This window comes from Ovis aries, chromosome 13 (assembly GCF_016772045.2).
Source record: "Ovis aries strain OAR_USU_Benz2616 breed Rambouillet chromosome 13, ARS-UI_Ramb_v3.0, whole genome shotgun sequence".
In the NCBI taxonomy this organism is placed as follows: domain Eukaryota; kingdom Metazoa; phylum Chordata; class Mammalia; order Artiodactyla; family Bovidae; genus Ovis; species Ovis aries.
In genome coordinates, this window is record NC_056066.1 from 76,572,277 (window position 1) to 76,588,803 (window position 16,527).

The 16,527-nt window shown below is 53.5% G+C and overlaps 2 long non-coding RNA genes across 2 annotated transcripts; one reads left to right on the forward strand and one right to left on the reverse strand.

The window, feature by feature from the left end:
* Nucleotides 1-1,566: 1,566 nt before the first annotated feature.
* On the forward strand, nucleotides 1,567-13,278 carry LOC132657648 (uncharacterized). The gene is made up of 2 exons (XR_009596132.1): nucleotides 1,567-1,983; nucleotides 12,370-13,278. It is a non-coding gene; the product is annotated as an uncharacterized LOC132657648 (long non-coding RNA).
* On the reverse strand, nucleotides 3,092-4,511 carry LOC132657647 (uncharacterized). Its single transcript, XR_009596131.1, has 2 exons — nucleotides 3,862-4,511; nucleotides 3,092-3,676 (listed from the first exon to the last, which is right to left on the reverse strand). It is a non-coding gene; the product is annotated as an uncharacterized LOC132657647 (long non-coding RNA).
* Nucleotides 13,279-16,527: the final 3,249 nt, after the last annotated feature.

The window sequence follows — 16,527 nt, forward strand, 5'->3', positions numbered from 1 at the left end:
GCGTGGGTGACTCAGCGCTTGAGCTCAGTGGCCTGGCTTCCTGGGTTCAAACGCCCGGCAAGTGACGGTTTCTGTGCCTCAGTCTCCCCGTCTGTAGTGTGGGCTCACGGCCACGTGCTCCTCCCGGGGCTGGTGTGGGTCTTGGCTCACGAGCGCAGGTAAAGCCTGTGACCAGCACCGGGTCACAGAACTGCCCAGGAAGCCGCGATGGCTGTTTGGAAGCATAGCCCACAGTTTCTTTGACTCAAGACACAGCCTTATTTGAGGCGACTCCGAGAGTCTAAGATTCAGGCCTTTTGTGGAGGTGAAGCCCGGGCCTGGGATAGGCTGGGGCCCTGGGGACTGGGGACAAAATGTGTTCATTTATTTTACAAAGAGGTGAGTTTATCTGCATTTTCCACCTGAATGCTCCAGGGAAACATTTGTGAGGATGCTGCTCCCAAAATAACCCGTGATTTCATTTGAGGAGCTAATTAGGCGGAATCAATGAGGTTTATTCAAAGGAGGGGTCCATTCCAGACCAAGAGGCATGGAGATTAGAGGAGGAAGACTGCTTGGCTGAATGCAAAGTGGGTGAAGGGTTGTGTGGCCACACAGCCTCGACCCATGGGCATCATCTCCCTCCAGCCTCCAGGAACTGAGGATGCAAGCCTGTGCTGCTGACACTAGCACTTCCGGTGGACACCCTCCTCCAGTGGCAGAGAGTGTAGAACACCTGGCCCCTGGGTATCTGCACCCCACAGCCTGCCCCAGCCCTCAGGTCCCCTCCGGAGACCCAGGGTGACGTCAGCAGGAACTGGAAATGAGTCAGAGGGGCCTTGGTTCAGATTCCACCTCTGCCACTTACCGGCTCTGTGGTCCTGGGTATATGCATGAGCACTCTGAGCCTCAGTTTTCTTATCTGTAAAATGGGAATAAATAAAAGCATTTCCCTCCCAGGGCTAGTATGAGGCCTGAAGAAGTTCTGTTCAAGTGCGTTTGTAACAAGCTCCTGCCACATCATCCCTGCTCAGGGGATGCGGCTGTTACTGTTATTTCCTCCTTTCTAAAGTGGAGAAGAATAATTATCACATGGATATTTGTCATACACATTATATCCATCGTACGACTGAGCACAGTGCCTGAGCCACGGAGGAGCTCAGCAAATGTGGACGGTTCTCCCCTTGGGTTCTGGATCTGTCTGAACACTTGATACACAGCCAGGTGGGCTGGGTTATGCTGCCTAACAAGCAGTCTCCTGAGCTAATAGGCCTGAACCATCAAGGCTGATTTCTTGCTCAGGCTGCAGGTCCCCAGAGGGCAGCTGGGAGCTGGGCTCAGTCTCCTCCTCGTGACCCTGGGTGAAGGGGTCTGCCCTCTCTGACGTCACCACAGACCTGGCAGAAAGAAGACGAGCTTGGGGAGGGGTCTTGCCCTGGCTGTTAATTTCCCCAGCCTGTGGGTGACCTGGTCACTGTGCTCACCGCTCATTGGCCAGGAGGAGTCACGTGGCCACCGCCACAGGGGACCAGAAGTGCAGCCCTGTGTGTGTCTGGGGGATGGCGCCATTGACGTCCAGAGATTCCTTGGGAACCAGAACTTGGTAACCGCCTCCAAGAGCATGATCTGCGGTAGACCGTCCTGCTCCATCGGGGTGCCTGGTGAAGGGAGGGGGGCCACTTCCTTCTCCCCATTCATAACTCAGGTTTAACAATAGGCGCCTCGGTGGAGAATAATGTGGCCTGTAGCTAATTCTCCTTCAGATCTCCCCTCCTGGATAATCCCTTTGATACTGCAGAACTAACTAGTGAAGAGGTAGAAACAGGATTTGTTTGATTCTGCAGAAATCGTGCTTGTCTCCATGTCAGTTCCCAAGGAGATGTGTTTGCTCCAGAAAGAGCTTCCGTCTTAACTACTGTTGTTCAATCGCTCAGTCTTGTCCGACTCTTTGCCACCCTACGGACTGTAACCTGCCAGGGTCCTCCTGTCCATGGAATTCTCCAGGTAAGAATACTGGAGGGGGTTGCCATTTCCTTCTCAGGGGATCTTCCCAACCCAGGGATCAAACCCTCATCTCCTGCATTGGCGGGCAGTATCTTTACCACTGCACTCCCTGGAAAGCTCCATGTAGCCCAGAGGCTACAGTTAATAAGTATTCACTGAGTGAATGAATGAATGAAGGCTCACCATTCACGCAGTCCTTTATATCTGATATAGCATCCCTGCTGTCTTTCCAATCCCTGCTGCCTTACTTAGAACAATTACCCCTAGTTCAGGGAATGTGGGGGTTGGCTGCCACCCCCCAACTCGATTACACATAATTCTGCAAAGACAGAAGTCTGTCGTCCTCCTCATTTTGGTAATTGCACTGAGGACATAAATTCAGCAACATGTGCTTGGTCAGCTGCCCCATTTTCCTCCTAAGTAGCAAATTTATGGGGTACACATGCGCACCGGTGATTATTTCCTGATAGTTTATAGTATCAAAGCTCCTTTATTTCCCTGCAATAAATCTAATTTATATGGATTGGCAGATCAAACAGTGCATTTCCAGGCTTCGGGAGGTTGTGAATCATTCTTGGTGACTTAGGAAACTTGGGGAGACTAAGGTTTTGCATATTGCAAATCAGGGTGGAGACATATTTGGTCTGGCTCGCAATGGATGCAATTAGAGCGATGAACACCAGGAGAAATTCATTTTCCAGGGACAGAGAGAAGTCTGCTTGGTATGCAAAAGAGCACAGTTATTTGCAATACAGGAGCCCAGAACGTGGTTAGCAAAGCACCCACTGACTGTTTGATTCGCAGCTTTAAAGAATTCAAGGATGAATAAAACATTGAATTAATTGCCAAAGAACTGTCGCCAGCCTGCATGAGATCTGAGCGCCTTTGAAGCACAAAACAACCTGAAACCGGGCTTGTGGTACCCGCTAGTCCCGGCCCCAGAAACTGCATTTTGGCTCTTAGTACTGGGTTCTATCCGGACTTCTCTCCCATGAAGACTCTGCCTCTCTTAGAGGCCCTATCTCAAGTCCCCTCCTCCAGGAAGCCCTCTTTGCTTACCCCACCTGCAGGGAATGCTCCTTTGTTTGACCACCAATGTCCTCATTCATGAAGTAAATAAATATTTATTGAGCACCTAGTATGCGCCAGGCACTTGCTCCTGCTGTTGGGGAGTAAGAGGCAATGAGCAAAGTAGAGAAATTAACACATCCAAAGACAGTAAGTGCTATGGAGAAAACAAAGCAGAAAAATTGAGTGGAGGGGAGGAACTGTCGAGAGGAGGGGCCAATAGCTGATTCAGGCAGGTGGGCAATACTGGTGACATTTATGTGCAGAGATATGAAGGTGGTGAGGTTAGGAGCCATGAGAAATATCTGGGGAAGAACTTTCCAGGCAGATGGATGAGCAAGAGTCAAGGCCAGAGGCAGGAGTGTTCCTGGGCATTTGAGGAGCTGTAAAGTGGTGTGGCCAGAGTGACTTAGAGGAAAAGTGCTGGGCAGTGCGTCCAGACAGGAGGCAGGGTCAAGGTCATCGGAAGACCACTTACTCATTCATTTATTCACCTCCCAATTCATTTATTCACTCAACAAATATTCCTGAAGCCCTACTATGTACCAGCCACGTGCTGTCCTGGACTTTCAAAATCCATCAGTAGACATAACAAGCAAGCTCCTTGCTCTCAGGGGCTCCCGTTCTGGTGGCAAAATAGAGAACAAGTAAATAAAAAAGGTAATTTCAGAGAGTGATCAGGAGACATAAGATAGAGGAGATGGTTGGGGTGGGCATAAGGGCTTCCTCACAGGGTGAGAAGACAGTGACTAATGACGGGGGGTGGGGGTACCTTCCCTGAGGCAGGCAGGAAGCCGCTTCCCCACTGACCTCCAGCTGTACAAGCCCAGCAGAATTCTCTCCTTGTTCTTGAGTGACCCTTGTCTTCTTCCTAAGCCCACTTAGCAGATGAATAGACTAAGGCTCCTTCAGGGCAGGGATCCCATCTTCCGCTTTTTCACCTCTCTACACAGAGCCTGGGCATTTGGGGGAGTAGAATTAACTCTCTTCTTCTCGTACAGCTGGCATGAAGCTTTGGGGCCACCTCTTAATTCCATAGACAGAGGAGCCTGGCAGGCTACAGTCCATGGGGCTGTAAAGAGTCAGTCACAACTGAGGGGCTTCTACTCCACTCCACTCACCCAGGACAGCTGTGACCAGACCTGGCCCTGTGCTGGGTGCAACTGAGGAGCCGCTGGACTCGACATGAGGAGAACCTCCCCAGAAAGGGAGAGTCCCCCGGAAAAGGACCCCCTTGAGCGACAGATGCTCTGGGGGTGAGTGACTTCAGGGCCCTCCGGGAACACCGGCCAGGCCTCCTCTTCAGGCTCAGGAAGCTGGCGCAGGCTCCGGGAGCAGGTTCAGGACGGTGGGCAGGGCCCTGGCTGCAGTGGAGGGCAGAGCAGGCTGGTCTCCTCTGTCATCCTGGCTCTGATGGACGAAGCGGGGCGGGGGCTTCTGGCGGCTGCTCTCTCCTCCTCAGGGGGCCTCCCGGGCTCCTGCTCCCGTCCTCTCTGCCCAAGCTCTGCTCTCTCTCCGTGTAGCCTTGGGATCCCTTTGGAAACTGAATCTGGTCCCGTCTCCGCTGCTCAGAACCTCCCACGGCTCCCACAGCACCCAGGGAGCGCCCTGGCACAAGAGGACACACTAGTAAGCCAGGCCCTGCCGGAAGCTCTCCCAGCACCTTCGAGTTAACCCCTCAACTGCCTCTCGGGGGGACAGTCTTCACCTCGCCTTCGTCGCACTTGTTGAATGAGTGGGTGAACAATGGAATGCACTAATGAGCACATGAACGGCAGGGTGACCCCCCTCTGCGCTGCCCCGGGGTCTAGTGTGGGTGCGGAAGGGCTTGTCATGGGCTCGGGTGTGAGCCCCTCCCTCGGGGCGGTTTCTGGCCCAGCAAACATGCCCACTCTGCTCTTCACTATGTCGCGGGGACTGGGTGTCCCTTCAAAACGGGGGGCCCTGCGCACACTCACCAGGCCCTGGACAGTCCAGCCCACTGGGGAGGGAGTCCCATCCTGTGGCCTCAGAGGACGGGCTGGTGTGGAGGAGGGGGAAACAGGTGTCATTTTTCTGGATTGAGGATGGACAGGGTTGGGGGAGCGAGGCTGTGGGCAGGAGAAGCGCCCAGCAGAGGCTGTTTGTCCAGGGGCCGCTCCAGGCACCTGGTGAGGACGTGGCCTCGGGTCCCCAACTGCCCAGCCAGGCCGGCTTAGTGGACATCTGTCTGGCCATCTCCCCCCATTTTCATGTGAAAGGCAGGCGGGACGTGACCGGGGACTGGGGACTGCCATCTGCTCGGGGAGCTCATTGTACCGAGACCGGGGTCCCACTGCAGGGGTAGAGGGTGAGGGATGGCGGGGAAGCTGACAGAAGGCGCCTTCAGGGCGAGGGCGGCTCTGCGGGGCAGGGCTGCTGCGGCACCATCTGTGCCCAGCCCTCCCGGACGGCCTGGGCTCGGCCCCTTCAGGGGCCCTCTCCCTGCCCCAGGCCAGGCTGCGCTGATGCAGGGGCACCCAGCAACCCCCAGGGGCAGCCGTGGAGCCAGGGTCTGCCCACCAGGCCATCCTGCCTCAGTCATGGGGCAGCCAGTGCTGGGGACGGTCCCGGGGAATCACCTATGGGTGACCAGGAGGCTGTCCTCCCGGGGGACTCCCTCCAGCACTGACCTGGCCTGGACACCTGGACGCTCCAGCCGGGGTGGCCTGGGTCTCCCCAGGAGGGGGCAGGAGGGGACGGCCAGCCTCTGCCGGGGCACGGCCGCCCGCGTCCCCAGGATGGGAGTTCTGCGGCCCCTCCTTGCAGGGACTCTGAGGCACCCGGGTGGGCTCCACGCTGGCATCGGACACCTCTGGGTCAGGATGCCCCCCGAGCCTGAGCGGGTTTGACAGCATGGACACAGAGCGATGCTTTTCCCTGTTTCAGCTGGAACTTCTGGAGCCTCTGGCTCTGGGAGGAGGCGGCTGCAGGGAGCGCTGCCCGCATGGGGCAGAGCCGCGGGGAGACCCGAGGGGTCTGCCTGGTGATGGTTAGTAGGGGGGCAGCGGGGGCACCTGGACCCGCGCATGACCTGCAGACGAGACTGGGGAGGGGTCCTCTCCCTGGGCCCCTCAGGGCGGCCCGCGGGGGTTCTGATGTGTGGGGACGTGGACAGGAGATGCCCGCCCGGCCTTTCCTGCAGAGCTGTGTTCATTCCCCTCCCCTCCACGCCGGCCCACGCCCACTCAGAAGGAATGCATACATATTCTGTTGGTAATTAAAAAGAATTTAATTATCTGCTGAAAATGAGGTTCCAGAATTAATATGGAAATGAATTCTAGCTGTGTTCTCAACATCTTTCCTCCTTGCTTGTTAGATAATTGGTGGGGGATGGGGTTGGATGGTCAAGGGGAGGGAGCGTGAGGGGTCCTCTGCTCCTTCCTTGGCAGCTGCCACAGAGCTGGGGATGGGGAGACACAGCCCGGGATGCCCCCAGACCCAGAGCGCCCCGAGGGTCTGGGGGAGACAGGGGAGGAGCTGAGTCTGTGGGGCAGGCTGCTCTGCCCCTCGGTGCTGTTTGGCTGTGGGCTAGTAACTGAGCCCCTTTGAGTCTCACTGCTGCTGCTGCTGCTAAGTCACTTCAGTCGTGTCCGACTCTGCACGACCCCATAGATGGCAGCCACCAGGCTCCCCCATCCCTGGGATTCTCTAGGCAAGAATACTGGAGTGGGTTGCCATTTCCTTCTCCAATGCATGAAAGTGAAAAGTGAAAGTGAAGTTGTTCAGTCGTGTCCGACTCTTAGCGACCCCACGGACTGCAGCCTACCAGGCTCCTCCATCCATGGGATTTTCCAGGCAAGAGTGCTGGAGTGGGGTGCCATTGCTCGTGCCTAAAATAAAGATGATGGTTTCTCTCTCAAGGGATCCAATAGCCTCCCATAGGCCTTGATTCAGGTCATGTCTGTGTGAGATTGTCCCTGGCCACTGCATTTTAAAGTCCCCACTCTGACCTCTGATACTTCTCCCTGCCCCCCACCTCAATTCTCCCCATGGCCCTCAGCACTGTTGGACACACTGTGCATGGTACTTCTCTCTCTTGCTGATTGTCTGGATTCCACCATGAAAATGTGAAGTCCCTGAGAAAAGGGATTTTTTTTTTTTCCTGTTTTGTTCATTGCTTTGTCTCTAGGACCCATAACAATTGCTGGCATGTAGTAAGCTATGGTTTTTTCAGTAGTCATGTATGGATGTGAGAGTTGGACTATAAAGAAAGCTGAGCACTGAAGAATTGATGCTTTTGAACTGTGATATTGGAGAAGACTCTTGAGAGTCCCTTGGACTGCAAGGAGATCCAACCAGTCCATCCTAAAGGAAATCAGTCCTGAATGTTCATTGGAAGGACTGATGCTGGAGCTGAAACTCCAATGCTTTGGCCACCTGATGTGAAGAACTTACTCATTGGAAAAGACCCTGATGCTGGGAAAGATTGAAGGCAGGAGAAGAGGACAACAGAGGATGAGATGGTTGGATGGCATCGCCAACTCAATGGACATGAGTTTGAGTAGACTTCAGGAGTTGGTGATGGCAGGGAAGCCTGGCATACTGCAGTCCATGGGGTGGCAAAGAGTCAGATGTGACTGAGCAACTAAATTGAACTCAACTGAGTAGGTGCTCAGTAAAGACTGTTTGAGTGAACTAATCAATGAATGAATGGATAGTGATGAATAAATGAATGGATGAATAAGTAACTAAATGAGTGAATAAGCTATAGAGCCCTCAGAGAAGTCCCTACACATAATAGGCTCCATACAAGTGTTACAATGATGTTAAAGTAATTAATCAAGGAGGCCTTTAGCCTGAAGTGACTTTGATGTCACCCGTGTAACCACACCAAAACCTAAGCCAGTCAGTGCACTTGAAATTGGAGAAAATGAAGCCTGAGACCAATTAACTTGCGAATAATCACAAGAGACAACAAGCCTTTCCAATGATGCAACTATTTAAGCCACAGCCAATCAAATGACTTCCCTCTGCTTTGCTTCTGGGTCTTTCCTACGAAAACACCTCCCAGCTCCTGTTTGCAGAATGCACACTCCTAACTTCGCTTGGGTTTGGAACTGCTTGGTTTAATAATCCATGTTTGCTCAGATAAACTTGAAATTTTTATGTGCCTAGGTTTATCTTTCAACAATGCCAGTGCTGCCCACCAGCAGCCTGCTCCCTCCCCATTCATTTTATTCCCTTCATTTATTTCACAGTTGTCTGCTGACTTCCTACTAAGTGCCAGCTGCTGATTCTAGGCACTGTGTAAATATAGCAGTGAGAAAAAAAGCCTTAAATTCCTTGCCCTCTTGGAGTTATTACAATGACAGGAGACAGACATTGACCAAATAGACAATTAAATATAAAATGTCAGGGGACTTCTCTGGTGGTCCAAGGGCTAAGACTCCACACTCCCAATGCAGGGGGCTTAGGTTCAATCCCTGGTCAGGGAACTAGATCCCACATGCTGCAACTAAGACCTGGTACAGCCAAATAAACAGATAAATATTTTTAAAAGAAATAAAATGTCAGATTGCAATAAGTCTTAGGAAAAATATATGTCAGCTGCAAGGAACGGTGGGTCAGGCGGTGCTGTGTCAGCAATGGAGGTTGGAGAGGGCCTGGGGAAGGTGACCTGGGAGCAGAGATCTGGGGGAGTTGGACTGGGTGGGGACTCCAGGCAGAGATCAGAGTGTGGATGAAGGCCCAGGTGGTACCACCTGGAGAACCAAGGAGCTGCAGGGCCCGTTGGCGGGTCGGATGGGCTGAGGTGAATGGGAGAGGCAAAGTTGTCCCCTGGGACATCTTGAGGGGCTTCGTTTTCACTCTGGTCAAGATAGGAGCCAGGATATCCCAGCACGAGAGGGACCTGAGTCGGGGTTCAAGTCTCTCCTGGGCTCCGCATGGAGAGGTGGGGGTGTGGTTCGCCCAGGATGGGGTCACCACACGGGTCAGGGGGTGATGGGGCTGGGCCAGGGCAGAGGCCTGGGAGGTGGGACATGGGCAACAGGAGCAAAGGGGGTGGGGCAAAAAAAAGAAAAAAAGTGCTCGTGGAATCTGGTTGTATTTTGTTTGGTTTCCCTTTTCTCCTTATAAGACAAATGTGTCCCAGAACCCAGGGACGCCCTTTACATCCATTGGTCAGGTGTGGCCACTGACCAGTCACAGGCAAGGGGTGGATCCTGTGACTGGTTGAGCCCCTGGTGATCCCCCCGCAGGTGGCTCCAGACAGAACCTGGATGTTGGCCGGGGTTGCCTGCAGAGAAAGGTGACCCCACTTGGGCTGCAGCCTCAGCAGCATGAGACCAAGGACCTGTGAGGTACTGTCCCTGGACCCCAGGCATCTGTAACTCACAGAGAGTAAATTGCTGCTCCTATTAATTACTTATAGTAAAGCTCGAGAAGTTAGAATGCCGACTTTCAGGGCTGAGATGGTGGCAGAGCAGAACCTCGGGTCTTGAGTCCCCTGGGTCCTCTTCTTCCTGTGCCCACCCGCCTCCTGCCACAGCCTCCGGGATGCTCCTCTGGCCCCGGGAGGACAGGCTCCTGGAGCAGAGGGTCACGAGGTCCTGCAGGAAGCCGAGCAGTTCAAGGCTCCCATCGACCAGTGCTCTCATCAATACTCTGTCAGCTGAAGCTTCCCGGCAGGGGCCCGCTTCCCAGAACTGGGCACTTAGCGCCAGGGCTGTGACAGGAGGGACGCTGGGGACCTGGCTTCCTGGACTCCTGGCAGGCGGGTGGACACAGGTCTCTGAAAGTGGCTCTGACAGGGGCCTCACCAGTCCCCACCTGGAGGGTGCCAGGATCTGCAGAAAAACGAGGGCAGGACCACAGGGCACAGGGCAGAGCAGGGCCTTACATGCTGGGCACCCACTGGGCAGTGCGGCTCCTTCAGGCCTGCTGTCCCTCCTGACTTCCCCGTGTCTGAGTGCGGAACACCCTCCACCCCTGCTAACCCACAGGCTGCATCTGCCCTGGGGTGCCCGGCTGTGACCTGCGTCGGGCTCGCAGTGAGGACTGTGGAGCTGCTGGTGAGGCCTGTCGAGTGCACCATGAGCCCCAGCAGCTGCTGAAAGGGGGCTTTTCTGGGGCCTCCGAGGACTTTCTGTCTGCTTGTCTTCTCTTTCTTACTCCGCCCCTGCCCCACCTCCCTCTCTGATCAGGCACAGCTGACACTTGAGCCCCCAGAGGTCACGGACTGAGGAGTCCAGGCAGACACACACACCCGGGGCTGAGGAACTGCCTGGAAGCTGCTGGGCCCCAGGCTGCGGAGGGGATGGGGGGTGAGGAGGCCCGCAGACCCCTCCCTGGGCCGTGCCATGTGGAGGCAGTGTGTGTGCACCTCTGGTCTAGGGTTGTGCTGGGGACACAGGGAAGAAGGGAACCCTGTCCCCACCCTGGTGACATTCCTGCCCCACAGGCATGAGCAGAAGTCATACTCTGTGTTGAACACAGGTCCATCGAGTTGGTGTTGTTGAGTCTCTAAGTCATGTCAGACTCTTTGCAACCCCATGGACTGCAGCACGCCAGGCTTCCCTGTCCTTCACCATCTCCTGGAGTCTGTTCAGACTCCTGTCCATCGAGTCGGTGATGCCATCCAACCATCTCATCCTCTGTCGTGCCCTTCTCCTCCTGCCTTCAATCTTTCCCAGCATCAGGGTCTTTCCCAGGGAGTCAGCTCTTTGCGTCAGGTGGGCTAAGTATTGGAGTTTCAGCTTCAGGATCAGTCCTTCAAATGAACATTTAGTGTTGCTTTCCTTTAGACTCTCAAGAGTCCCCTCGAGCACCACAGTTCGAAAGCATCAGTTCTTCAGTGCTCAGCCTTAGTTGAGACAGTAGGAAATCCATCCTGGCCTAGCCCCTGCCCCAAACTTAACTCACCCTGGGGCTCTTACTCTGGGCTTATACAGTTCTGGGTGTTGTTGAGCAACAAAGGTGAAGTGAGCAGGTATATTTCTGGCTTCTCACAGCCCACCAGCAACCCCTCCTCCCCCTCCCTGCCCCCCTGCCCCCCCCCCCCACCCTGCCCGCCACCATCTGCTCAGGCATCCAGGCCATTTCTCCACACAACTGAGCTGTCGCTGCAGTTCAAGCTGCGCCTGAGCCCTCCCCTGGTCCTTGTGCTGTGGAAAGCCTGCAGTGTGGCTTTCCTGCTTTGGGTCCAGGACAGGCCCACCTCCCCTGCCCAGAGCCACCATTCCCTTCTCCCTGGACCCTGCAGGCGACTTCCCACTGGCTTCTGCCTCCACCACGGGGCCTCTACAGTCCACCGCCCCCATAGCAGTGAGATGACGCTTCAAACCCGTGAATGGATCTTGTCACCTCTTTGCTCACCGCGCCCCCTGGCTCTCCATCTAATGCAGAATAAGAGCCAAAGCCCCAGTCTTGGCTGCAGGCCCGTGCTGCCCATGTTCCCTTTGTCCTCCACGTCCACTCTCCCCGCCTTCCACTGCCCTGGGGCCTGCATGGCTGACTGAGGTGGCCCACACTTGGGGCTCTTGCTCTGGGGAGCCCCGGCAGGAGTTCAGCAGGACGGGGAGGCTGGTGCTGAGGTGGTGATGCACCTGGCTCTCTCCTTGGGGTGGGGGAGGGGGGCAGTCACCCTGGCCTGGCTGTGCCTGACCTTCCAGGAAGACCATGCCAGCCCCAGGGCCTTTGCACTTACTCCTCCCTCTGTCTGAGATGCTTCTTGCCTGGCCCTTCCCACAGTAGCTGCTCCCATCGTTTAGCAGATATCGAGGCCACAGACCGAGCTGGGAAAGACTAGGTGGGGGTCAGGGGGAGGAGGAAGGCAGGTTTGGGCAAGAGAAACAGGAGCTTCCCCTCAGCCACACTGACTTAGGGTCAGAACAGAACCCGGGGAGATGTTGGGTTAGCATCTGATCTCAGCACCTGGAGCTGAGCTGGAGGCAAACGTTTGGACAGATTTTCATCCTTCAGCGTCCCCACCAGCTTCCACAACCCTCCGGTCTGTGGGTGGGTGCCCTTGCTACCCTATTAATTTTTAAAACACTGCCTGGTTAATTTCCCTCATTGCCCGTATGGCATCATAAAATTAACTTTACTGGTTACTAGTCAATCCTACTTGGTCTTGTCTGTCCCTTGTCTGCCCTTTTAACCACTGAGTCCTAGGATCTAATGCAATCCGAGGTATACAGTAGGTGTTTGGTAAATACTACCTAAAAAATAATCAAAGGCTTGATGAATATATAGCCTGCACGTACACACACGCCTTCATACCTGCACCAACATCTGTACACACGTGCATACCCTCTGGCCCCCTTGCCTGACAGCAGGAATCTTGTCCAATTACAGGGCACGCTTCCTGGGGAGGAGCTTCAACCAGAGCCGACCAGGAGCCAGTGTCTACCCTTGGTCCCCCGCCGACACCTGCTCAGTTAGAACAAGGACTTCACTTAGACCCTCTGTCCTCTGGGCAAAGAGCTTCGTCTGTCCCTCCATGGATTTACGCTCCGTCCTTTCAGTCTGTAATCCAAGGATGTCTGGGGAAGATTTATGAAAGAAATAACAGTGAAACCCGAGTTTCTTAGAGCTTGGGAATGTCAATCACAGCATCTTGGAGGGAAGGAAACCATTCCACAATGGCACCTGTCGCGTGGATAATGTCACGTGGTTCCCTTGGGAAGATCCACCCCCAGCTCCTCCACCTCCTGAGACCCGCTGGCCCCTCGCAGTTCAGCCCAGTCCTGCCTCTTCTCCAAGGCTTGTTCTGTGGCTCCTGGCTCACAGGAATGGGGGTCTTCTCTGAGCCCCGACGCATCCCTGCTGGCCCGCTCACTGAGGCTTATTTCCACATAAATGTCCTCCCTCCTCCTCAGGCCCTGCCCTGGGACACTGCCTCCCTCCAGAGTCATCAGAACACAACTCACATCCCTCAAAGGCCCAAGGTTCTTCTTGAGGGTTGTTTGCTAACTGAGGACAGCATCAATCAAGGCAGAGACTGGGCCACGCTATGTCACAATTTGTCTTAAAGGAAAACTACAGCTTTGAGCCTCTGTAAATACTGAAAAGGAATGAAATTATCCCTCAAGTCTTGTAAAACATTTATTGTATCAGGGCCCCTGGTATGATAAAAATATACACGCTTACATGAGAAAGATAACTACTCTCTAGGACCATAAATACGGCACACAGTTAACATACAGACCAGGACAGATCCTAAACCTTCTATTCCCTTGAATAAATCCTTGTCTTTCTAGAGTGTAGGAGGCTGTTTTGGAATAAGTTATCTGGCCCAAGAGGGCAACAAAACTGACTCAAAGCCTGGGCTTTGGAGTATATCTGGGGTCAAGTCCAGGTTTGATCTTAAGGGCTGTGTGTGACCTTGGCAAAATCATCAGAGCCTCTTCTCTTCAGCTTCCTCCCCGGTGAAATGGAAACAGCAGCAGTTTTATTTCCTTTCCTTTATCTGGCTGTGTCGGGTCTTAGTGGTGACACGCGAGATCGTCATTCCGGCACACCGGGCTCTCCAGCTGTGGCGCCCGGGCTCAGAAGCTGTGGCGTGTGGAATTAGTGGCTCCGTGGCGGGCATGTGGGATCTTAGTTCCCCGAACAGCAGTCGAACTCCCGTGCCCCGCATTGCCAGGCAGATTCTTAACCGCCATACTACCAAGGCAGTCCCAGTTATCTTTTTATTTTAATGATCATTTCAAAAAGTCTCTGAAATCGGAAAAGAAATAGTAGCCAGACCCTCCCCCTGGGGTTGTTTGAAGGGTTTTGTGAAATCCCACACGTGGGTGGCTGACCCAGGATGCCCCTTCCCGTTAGCTTGGCTCTGAGGTCCTGCCCCAGGGAGTGCCCCCCCGCCCAGCCCCCTGGCCCACCTGCACCCCCAGGCGGAGAGGCTCTGGCAGATCTTCATAAGTAGCAGAAACAATAAAAATATGCTCCTAGACATATATTTATATAGAGTATATTGATTACATAATTGGCTCTAATGTGATAAAAATTACATAGAGTAGATTAAAACTACAACTCTCTCTGGCCCATAAATTTGACCTGTAACTTGCACATGAAGTTAAAAAAGACATTAAACATTTCATTAACTCGCAGTTGTGGGGCTTCTGAGACTTTTGAACAAGGGCCCTGTTGACTCACCTGCCACTCCCCCCACTCTTGCTTTTCTGGAATTTGGAATCCACTGCCCTACTCCTCCCCCGCAACCCAACACGGCCCTAGCTTTCCACCTGTTCAGGACCGAAGGGAATCCATCCCTCCATCAGATGTTTATGGAGCACCAGCTCTGTGCCAAGTGAGGGTCTAGGCACTGGGTAAAACGTCGAACAACGCAACAAATGAAAACCACTGTGCTCTTGGAATTTAGAGTCTAATCGAGTGAGATAAAGACAAGAAGGAGGAAGAAAAGATGGATGTTTGGGAGGGAGGGAGGGAAAATAAGCTCCTGTGTGCTGAAGGTTTGCTCTGTACCAGGATAAATGCATTGACAGACACACTGTCTCACTCCAGAGTTCCCAACAACCCAATAGGTACAGGTGCTCCCCCATTTTACAGATGTGGAAACTAAGGCCGGGGGAAGTTAGAGACAGCCACCTAGGAAGCGGTGGAGGCAGGGATTGAACACAGGCCCATCTGGATTTAAGCCTCTCATAGGTCTGGAACGAATGGATGAATTCCATCTTGAGGGAAAGAGGGGGTGCAGAAATAAACACACACAGCCACAACGTCCCTGTGAGCAGAGAGGCGCAAGGGCTTTTTGAAACCCCTGGAGAGCCCGGACTTCTCGCTTGTGCCCCTTTTTGTTGCTCTTTAGTTGCCAAGTTGTGTCCGACTCTTTTGCAACCCCATGGAAGGTAGCTCGCCAGGCTCTTCTGTCTGTGGGATTTCCCAGGCAAGAATAATGGAATGGGTTGTCATTTCCTTCTCTAGGGGATCTTTCCAGCCCAGGGGCCGAACCCATGTCAGATTCTTTTCCATTGAGCCACCAGGAAAGCCCCTTCCCTACTTTCTAATTCCCAAGATTTATTCAGAATCAAGGGCAAGACACCTCATCTGCAACCCACCCCAAACCTGCTTCCTAAAACATTTTGCCTGGACTGCTGTGATCACCCTCCAAGCACTCTGCCTGATTCTGTCCTCACCTCCTCACCCCCACTGATGGGGACAGAATGAAGGGACAAAATAGGTGACTAAATAGTTAACCCCAGACGATTATATGAAGAAAAATATGAGAAACTCCTGTAAGTTAATAATTACTCAAGAAAGCAGGTTTGCTTAACCGCAAAACCAAGCAGGCTTGCTTAGCAACGAAGCCACGCAACAGAAGCACGGGACATGCCCAAACAACGAAACAATGGTGTCATGAGACCCACATCCCGCCCAGTGAGCTCAATAAGTTAATGACCCCCAAACAGGCTCTGTGCCCACAAAAAAAAAAAAAAAAAAAAAACAATCACCTATGGGAAGGTGACATTTCAAAATGAAAGACCCTCCTTGTACTGAGACCTGAAAATATTTTTCCAAAGTGTTATGGTAGTCCTGGCCTGACCACATAGGGAGGGACAAGTCAAATTCCCTGCCCTCTCTTGGGGAGGAACTGATGATAGAAACGACCAAGGGAGACTTCCCCCCTTCCCCACTTTTCCTTGGATTATAAAACTAGCCCACTAAGTTTCCAGGTCGTGGCATTTCTGGTTTGCCTGCTTGTAAAGCTCAGTTCAGTTCAGTCGCTCAGTCGTGTCAGACTCTCTGTGACGCCATGGACTGCAGCACCCCAGGCCTCCCTGTCCATTGCCATCGCAAGTGTCCTATTCTAATAAATCCTTTCTTATCTACCACTATGCTCTCGCTGAATTCTTCTCTGCACTGAGACATAAAGGGCTGTGAAGGCAGAGGTCTTCGGAGCTCCCTTGAAATGACACCAATCAGTTTCAGGCCCCGCAGTATATTCTGTACTCACCCACAGGAATCCACCAAAAAGACAAGTCAGGCTGTGACTGCCCTGCTCAGAGACTTCCCCAGCTCCCACCTCACTCACAACAAAAGCCAAGTCCCCACAGGGGGACAGCCCTCAGCCCCTCACATCCTGTCTTTGCCTCTCTGATCCCAGCTCCTAGCATGCTCTCCTCGATCACTCTGTTCCAGCCACACTGCCTCCCGTGCCCTGGACAAGTTTGTCCTTGCTCTTCCCTCTGCCTGGAAAGTTCTTCCCCAGGGTCCTCCAAGCTCCCTCCATCAGCTGCTCCAGGTCTTTGCTTATATGTTTCCTCCTCTGGGAAACCCACCCTAATCTCCTACTTTCTGACCTCCCTCAATCCACGCCCACCCCCTGCAGTCAAAACAAAGTTTTAAAAACATCAATCAAATTGTGCCACTACATTCTGACATCTTCAGCAGCTCCCTATTCCAGGGAGGAGGCTGTTGTAATTATTCGGAGTGCTTGGCCTCAGGAGGCACCTGGGGGTTCAGACATCCTTTGGAGATAGACTTGGCATT